Below are 8,952 nucleotides of genomic sequence, written 5' to 3'. Positions count from 1 at the left end.
GGTACTTAATTTATGCCCTGAATAGTTGTTTAGTTGCTATCTCTGAAACTCCTGAGAATTACCCCCGATCTAGTGTTTTGTTTATTGCCTTTTTATACCGTTTTTAATCGCTTAATTGTTACCAAAAACCAACTTTGAATTGTCTTAGCTTGAAATTGAACCAATAGAACCATAGAGTAAAACTTGGTCTTCGTGGGATTCGACCCCTAAGTACTACTTCTTTGCTGTGCACTTGCAGTAGGAAAATAGGGTTTAAAAACTCTGTCTATCAAGTTTTTGGCGCCGTTGCCGGGGACCAAATTTTTACCTTTGGTTTTCGGCGAAAATACTAGACTAAGACCTTACTGATTTGTCTTTCTGCTTCTTCTTTGCGTGTGTTTCAGGTGCATGTCAAGAAGATCTACAAGAAGAAACAACACCGAAGAACTAGTTGCTTTGTCAGCCGCAGAGCTCTCTTTGGCAGAAAGAACAAACCGCAAGAACAGAAAGTTTCAATTCGTCAACATGGGTGACAACAGAAACAATGAGGATATGGCTGCCGAGTTGCAGCAACTTCGACAACAGTTGGGGCAGTTGCTCCGTGCTCAACACGAAAGAGCCGCGCCGCCACAACTGTCCATTGGGGACAAGGACAACCCGCATGTGTTCTACACCAACCGAGCGGCGATTGTTCCTCCCACCATCCAGAGACAAGATTTTGAGATCAAGCCACAGATGATCTCTCTAGTGAAGCAGCACCTATTTCACGGTCTCCCAGCTGAGATTCCGATGGACCACATCGAGAATTTTGAGGAGATATGTAGCACCACTGGTTCAAATGGGATACCACCAGACTTTCTGAAGTGCAAGCTCTTTCCCTTCTCTCTTGCGGATAGAGCTTCACGTTGGCTGAAGTCATTGCCACCTGGGTCTCTGACATCATGGGAGCAGTGTAGATCGGTGTTTCTGGACCATTTCTACACCAAGGCTAAGACCGCTGCCCTGAGAAACAAGATTTCATCGTTCCAACAGCACACTGGAGAAGCCTTCTGCAAGGCTTGGGAGAGGTACAAAGAGTACCTTAGAGAGTGTCCGCACCATGGATTCAGTGATGAACAGATTCTGGGCATTTTCTATGATGGAGTTAACTGGGACTACAGAAACGCTCTCAACTCGGCCAGCAATGGGGATTTTATGACAAAGTCTAAGGAAGGAGCATATCAGTTGATTGAGAACCTAGCTGCAAGCTCCAACAACAAGGCTCCTGAGTATGACAGGTCCGTGAAGGTCAACAGTGTCGATACGCAAAAGATTGACGAGTTGACAGCCAAGGTGAACCTTCTTCTGAAGGGGAGCCAGAAAACTGTCCATTTTGTCGATGAGACCGAAGACATGCCGCTAGCTCAGGAGATTTGTGATGGAGAGGATGAAACGATGGAGGTTAATTATGTGAGCTGGCAAGGTTTTGTGCAGAACATGGGTTTCAACCCGAACTACAAAAGCCATCCGAATTTGTCCTATAGAAGCACCAACGTGGAGAATCCTCAGGATCAGGTGTATCCGCAACAAGGAGCTCAGAATCAGATGGGTTATCAGAAAACCTTCTCAAACAACTTCCAAGGCAAACAGTTTGTGCCCACTCAAAACCGTTTCCAAGGGGGGAACCAGCAGGCATATACAAGCGCTCAGCAAGCACCGCCTTTCACCAACCAGCAGTTGGGATCTTCATCTGCTAGCAGCTCTCAGGATGAGCTGAAAAACATGATGCAACAACTCTTGGTGAATCAACAAAAAACTTCAGTGGAAATCAACGCTAAGGTCGATACCATGTACAATGACCTTAATGGGAAGTATGAGGCAGTAATGTCACATGTGAAGAAGCTTGATGTTCAGGTTGCACAGACTGCTGAAGCCGTGAAAAGAACTCCTGGGACTCTGCCCGGAAAAGGAGAAGCAAACCCGCGGAACGAGTATGTCAATGCGATTGAGCTAAGGGGAGGAAAGAAGTTACCCCCTAGAGAAGCACCATCCGCTAGGCTTGACAAGGGCAAGGGTATTGCTGAAGAATACCTTCCTCAACATGCTGCTGAGACTCTACCGTTGAGTCAAAAAGAAGCCGAAGCATCCGGCGAGCATGTGCTCCCACCCAGCGAGCACGTGCTCCCGACTCCCGATCAGACCGTTCCTACTGAGGTACCTCCTGCACGCGTGTACACCCCTAGGGTTCCTTACCCTGTTCCTCCTAAGAAATCTCGCAAGAATTTGGAGGATGCAAAGTGCAAGGAGATGTTGAGAGAATTGACGGTAAAACTACCCCTAGCTGATGCTGTTCAGATGATACCTGCTTTGAAGAGATATGTGAAAGGGTTAGTTTCTGGGAGAGTGTCAGAGGAAGAGAACGTGATGATGGTTTCAAGAGAGTGCAGTGCTGTGCTGCAAAACAAAGTTCTAAAGAAGAGAGATGATCCAGGGCGATTTGTCTTATCCGTGAGAATCGGTAAAACGATTTTTGCAAACTCCCTCTGTGATCTAGGTTCCAGTGTGAACCTTATGCCATATTCAGTGGCTAAAAGGCTGGGATACACAAAGTTCAAGTCTACATGGATTTCGTTAGTATTCGCGGATAGATCCACCAAGCACCCCATAGGAGTGTTGGAGGATTTACATGTCTAGATAGGGGACACGCTTATCCCAGCAGACTTTGTGGTTCTGGAACTTGAAGAAGAACCACGTGACCCCCTGATCTTAGGTAGATCATTCTTATGCACGGCTGGTGCGATTATAGATGTGCAATGGGGAGCGATCGATCTCCAGCTGGGGGATATGATTGCAAGGTTTGAGATGAATAAGCTACTCAAGAAACCTATGATAGATGGTCAGACTTTTGTGGTTGATGATGGTTCAGAGGTTGCACATGAGGTTACCGATGAAGTTCTCACTCTCGACCCGTTGGAGGTTGCCTTGACAAAGGCAGAGGGTAAGTATGGATTCTTGAATGAGGAAGCTGATGGTTTAACACGCATTTTGGATGCAGGTACACGGTTCCAGCAACTGGTAGCTTACGCCATCCTAGACGATGAGAACCCATCAGAGGAGGAATCCGCCGAGGGAGCACCTGCTCCGGATTCCGGAGCACATGCTCCGGTAAAGTCAGCGGACGGTCCTTGGAGCGAGTTAAGAGCTCCAAAGGTAGAGCTAAAACCACTTCCAGCCGGGCTAAGGTACGCGTTCCTAGGTCCTAACTCTACATACCCCGTGATAGTGAACTCTGAACTAAACAATGTAGAGACCGCTTTGCTCCTTTGTGAACTTAGGAAGTATAGGAAGGCTCTAGGGTATTCACTAGATGACATCCCAGGAATCTCACCAGATCTTTGCATGCATAGGATACATCTAGAAGATGAATCAATGACTTCGGTAGAACATCAAAGGAGGTTGAACCCGAATCTAAAGGATGTTGTTAAGAAAGAGATAATGAAACTTCTAGATGCGGGTGTAATTTATGCTATTTCTGATAGTTCCTGGTTTAGTCCAGTTCATGTAGTCCCTAAGAAAGGTGGAATTACAGTGGTTAAGAATGATAAGGATGAGTGGATTCCTACTAGGACAGTTACGGGACATCGCATGTGCATAGACTATAGAAAACTTAATGCTGCGACCCGTAAGGATCATTTTCCTTTGCCGTTTATTGATCAAATGCTTGAGAGATTGGCTAACCATCCTTACTACTGTTTCTTAGATGGCTATTCAGGTTTCTTTCAGATCCCAATCCATCCCGACGATCAAAAGAAGACCACATTCACATGTCCTTACGGCACCTTTGCTTACCGCAGAATGCCGTTTGGCTTGTGCAATGCACCAGCGACCTTCCAACGATGCATGATGTCCATTTTCACTGACCTGATTGAGGATATAATGGAAGTTTTCATGGAAGATTTCTCCGTCTATGGGAGCTCCTTTTCTGTTTGTTTGTCTAATTTGTGCAGGGTGTTGCAGCGGTGTGAAGACAAACATCTGGTGCTGAATTGGGAGAAATGCCACTTCATGGTCAGAGATGGGATAGTGCTGGGACACAAGATTTCTGAAAAGGGGATTAAGGTTGACAAAGCCAAGGTTGAGGTGATGATGAGTTTACAACCGCCTAATTCGGTAAAAGGGATCCGCAGTTTCCTTGGCCACGCCGGTTTCTACAGACGGTTCATAAAGGATTTCTCCAAGATAGCAAGACCACTTACCCAGCTGTTGTGTAAGGAAGTGAAGTTTGATTTCGATTCTGCTTGCTTGGAAGCCTTTCACACGATCAAGGGAGCCTTGGTTAGCGCTCCGATTGTACAACCGCCAGATTGGGACCTTCCCTTTGAGGTCATGACTGATGAGAGTGACTATGCCGTGGGAGCAGTTCTGGGACAGAGAAAAGACAAGAAGCTGCACGTAATATACTATACCAGCCGCACCTTGGATGAGGCTCAGTGCAAGTACGCTACAACCGAGAAAGAACTTTTAGCGGTTGTGTTTGCTTTTGAGAAGTTCCGATCATACCTTGTTGGTTCCAAAGTGGTTGTTCACACTGATCATGCAGCATTGAGGTATCTACTGACCAAGAAGGATGCAAAACCAAGGCTACTCCGTTGGATTTTGTTGCTTCAAGAGTTTGACTTGGAAATTAAGGACAAGAAGGGTATTAAGAACGGAGTTGCAGATCACTTGTCAAGAATGAGGATAGAAGAAGAGCTACCCCTGGATGATAGCCTTCCTGAAGAACATGTTTACTCAATCGGCATCTTTGATCCCGCCGAGCACATGCTCCGCCTGGGAGCACATGCTCCGAAAACCCCGTGCAAGGCAATCGATACCAACAAACAGCCGAGTTTTCCCTGGTTTGGAGAGTATGCAAACTACCTAGCAGCAGAGAAAGAACCTACTGAGTTTGTGGGGAACAAGAAGAAGAAGTTCCTGAAAGACATAAGGCGATATTTTTGGGACGAGCCTTACCTCTATAGGCATTGCTCGGATGGTGTTTTCAGGAGGTGTGTGACTGAGGAGGAGATTCCTGGAGTCTTGTTTCATTGCCATAGCTCACCCTCTGCTGGACACTTTGCTACTTTCAAAACCGTGTCCAAAGCTCTTCAAGCGGGTTATTGGTGGCCTACCATGTTCAGAGATGCGCAGTGGTTCGTGTCTACTTGCGACATATGTCAGAGACAAGGTAACATCAGCAGGAGGAATGAGATGCCTCAGAATTTCATCTTGGAGGTTGAGGTATTTGATGTTTGGGGAATTGACTTCATGGGACCTTTCCCGAACTCATTCGACAATGAGTACATATTGGTGGCTGTAGATTACGTGTCCAAGTGGGTAGAAGCTTTGGCCAGCCCCAATAATGATGCAAAGACCGTGCTCAAGATGTTCAAGTCGATTATTTTCCCACGGTTTGGTGTCCCACGGGTAGTCATTAGCGATGGTGGATCGCATTTCATTAACAAGGTCTTTGAGAGTCTTCTCAAGAAGAATGGAGTGAGGCACAAGGTTGCCACCCCCTACCACCCACAAACAAGCGGCCAAGTTGAGATCTCTAACCGGGAGATTAAGAGCATTTTGCAAAAAACAGTGAACACAACAAGGAAGGATTGGTCTCAGAAGCTAGATGAGGCTCTATGGGCTTATAGAACCGCCTACAAAACACCCCTGGGGACTACACCGTTTCACTTGGTGTATGGTAAAGCGTGTCACCTTCCTGTTGAGCTAGAGTACAAGGCTGCTTGGGCAGTGAAAATGATGAACTTTGACACTAAGAGCGCCCATGAAAGGAGGAAGATGCAACTGCATGAGCTAGAGGAGATTAGGCACCTCGCCTATGAAAACTCAAAACTCTACAAGGAGCGTACCAAAGCCTACCATGACAAGCGGATCCTCACTAGGACTTTTGCTCCTAATGATCAAGTCTTGTTGTTCAACTCTAGGCTGAAACTGTTTCCCGGAAAGCTAAGATCACGATGGTCCGGACCCTTCACCATCAAGGAGATTAGACCATATGGGGCTGTTGTGTTGCTGGACACAAAAGGAGGAGAATTTGTGGTGAATGGACAGAGGCTGAAGCCATATCTTGCCGCCTCTGAGCACGCAAGGGGTGAAACCTTCGCCCTAGGCGACCCTCCTATTGCCTAAGGAGCTTCCAAGTCAAGCTAACGACTTAAAACAAGCGCTGGGTGGGAGGCAACCCACTAGGTATATATTGCTGAGTTTTTCTTTTTCTTTTTAGGATTTGTTTCTTCTTTTTTCGGTTTCAGGAATGTTTGAAGAAGACGCGGAGCACATGCTCGCAGGACGCGAGCAACCCGAGCACATGCTCGGCGAACTGAGAAAAAAAGAAAAAAAGAGAGGAGCGATTGGGCCAGGTAAGTTCAATGCAATTCTTTGGCTCAGGCCCACCAGGCCCAATAGCCTACCAACTCGCAAAACCCTCCTCTCTTCTTCTTCTCCTTCTTCTTCTTTCTTTCTTATTTTCTTCTTCTCGTCGCCGTCAACCTCTCCTCAACAACAAAAGCCAACTTTTTCAGCTATAGACCGATTTCTGTGATTTTTGAGACTATATTGCATTATTTTCTACCACCATCATCAATCTCTAGTCCATTTAAGCACACACTCAAGGTACAAAATGGCCCCTAGACGCTCCACCTCGAGAAGAAAGAGCACAACTAAGAGACCAACCGACGATTCACAATCATTCCCGTGGCCACGGTGCGAGGGAGAACCGTTCAACATGAACGATGACTCGTTACCCGCCGAGTCTGACATGGTTTGGGATCAGAGGGACGCCAACCAATACAACAAGCTGTTGTCCGTAAAGATCGAGCCCACCCGCACTCTTTGTGATGACACGCTCAAGATGCTTGGCTTGCACGACCAAGTCTACCAGATATTCTGCCAAGCGCGTGTTGGGATCTTTACCACTTGGGAGGGAGACTTATACCCTGACTTGGTCCGGCAGTGCCTCGCCTCCGCCACACTCACACACGCTGACCCCGAGAAGAAATCCATCGCTGGCGCCACATTCTCTTTTAAGGCCAGCGGGCGCCGTTACGAATTGCCCATGCATGACTTCGTCCTCCATTATGGGTTCTATCTCGAGGACGAGAACATGAGCTTCCCGAGGAAGTTTCCAGAGGCAGCCACCTTTTGGAGCTTGATAGCTTCGGGGCCCTACCGCTCCAACAGGGCCAGCCAGACGAGCATCTGGCATCCCGCAGTCAGGATCGCCTCCCGCGTCTTCAGCAACCTCGTCTTCAACCGCGACATCGGGAACAAAGTCCACCACGACGACTTGCTGATGTTGTACTTGGGGTGCAGCTTTTTGACACCCGCGGCTCCCGGAGCACATGCTCTGTTTCCTGGAGCACCTGCTCCATCTGATGTGCGGTGCAACATGGCTATGCACTTCGCTGAGATGATCTGTGCTGCTAAGCAAAAGACTTCTGGCCGTACAGAGAGGATTGGCAGCCTTCTCACTCATCTCTTTGAGCATATGCGGATCGATCTGACGAGGTATTCTCGTGTAGAGCAGAGGGAGCGCATTGACATACAGCATCTGGTCCACTCCCGAGTCATCCAGTTAGCCAACCCCTTCTACACATACCGGTACGGTGGCCCTGACGGTAATCAGAGGAGCATTCGCCTCCCAGCTCCTGAGCTTACGCAGCTAGCCACGGTGGATGATCTGCGTTTCTCCTGCTCCCCACTGCTTCTGGGAGATGTTCCCCCTCCACCTACCCAGTTTGATCCACCACCAGCGGACTTTGCTAGCTCATCCCACCACCGCGAGGACAGCATTCCACCATTCACATCATCCGATCCTCAAGATGAGTTTGATCTCCCACCGATCTCTTATGAGCCCGATACCGCTGATTACAGGAGATGGATGGTCGAGTCGCAGCAGAAGAACAACAGCTTGATGCGGCGGATCCTGATGGCACTATCTCGCGGTTGCTGCCACCACACCACCGCCGCCGCCGACCCAAGCCCCCCAGTGAGACCACCACGTCGGAGGCGCCGCCTTGCCCGTTCGGAGAGCGAGAGCCCAGACGATTCCGACGCCTGATCGCGGTTACACACACCATCACTGTCCTATCCGCCTTATTTTATTTTCATTTTTTTATCTTTATTTTTTCTTCTTGTCTAGGTCTCTCTTTGGCTTATTTTCACACCGGAGACGGTGTGAAGTAAGTCTGGGGGAGGGTCACCTATGACATTTGTTTTCTTTATTTTTCTTTTTATTGAATCAGTTTGTCATGTGAGTCGAACCAAAACTTGTGGGAATTAGGACCGAAATCTGTGATGCTTTTAACCATTTGTGAGTTTGACCGTTTTTCCTAGTGACCATTGTTGCAGAACTAAGAGTACAGAGACGAGCTAATACCTCTTCACATTCGGACCCTTCTCCTGTCCAGAAAAGCTTCATCCCATTAAGGTTTCACCGAAAAGACTTAGACTCTACTTTATTGGAACCTAACCGGATTTAAATTCTTCTCGTTCTGGGCATTAGGATAGGGAACGTGTCACATATTCAGGACTTCTTATTCATTTTGCCAATCTTGTTGATCCTGAATAGCTAGCTCATTTTAAGTTAGTACCCACCCCGAGCCTAACCTCCTTTCAAACCACTTGCACTTGTATTTTCGTTTTCTCATTCTGTGCAGCTATGTGCAAAACGGTCGGGGAGAGCAGGACTGACACAATCTCTAACTCGCTCTTGCTGGAGAACCAAAGAGGAAAAAGCCGGACGGACAGAGCACGTGCTCTAACCCAGCGAGCACCTGCTCCGAAATTATATAAATCCGAGTCCGCGAGTTGTTTTGAGCAGAGAGAGAGCCTAGGATACGGTCCGCATGCTCCAGGGGCAATATCAGAAGAAGATCCCCCATCATCCTTCATATGTCTAAAAAAAAAAAAAAAAAAAAAACGTTTAAGGATGATGGA

The 8,952-nt window shown here is 47.6% G+C and overlaps 1 non-coding gene and 1 pseudogene across 1 annotated transcript; one reads left to right on the top strand and one right to left on the bottom strand.

Moving 5' to 3' along the window:
• Positions 1 to 978: 978 nt before the first annotated feature.
• Positions 979 to 1,085, bottom strand: LOC147941481 (small nucleolar RNA R71). The gene has a single exon (XR_015562985.1). It is a non-coding gene; the product is annotated as a small nucleolar RNA R71 (small nucleolar RNA).
• Positions 1,086 to 1,560: 475 nt separating this feature from the next.
• Positions 1,561 to 6,144, top strand: LOC104704698 (uncharacterized; annotated as a pseudogene).
• Positions 6,145 to 8,952: the final 2,808 nt, after the last annotated feature.

This window comes from Camelina sativa, chromosome 7 (genome assembly GCF_030686135.1).
Source record: "Camelina sativa cultivar CO46 ecotype springtype chromosome 7, ASM3068613v1".
Classification (NCBI taxonomy): Eukaryota; Viridiplantae; Streptophyta; class Magnoliopsida; order Brassicales; family Brassicaceae; genus Camelina; species Camelina sativa.
Note: the sequence above shows the minus strand (reverse complement) of the source record. Positions and strands in the feature narration are given on the sequence as shown.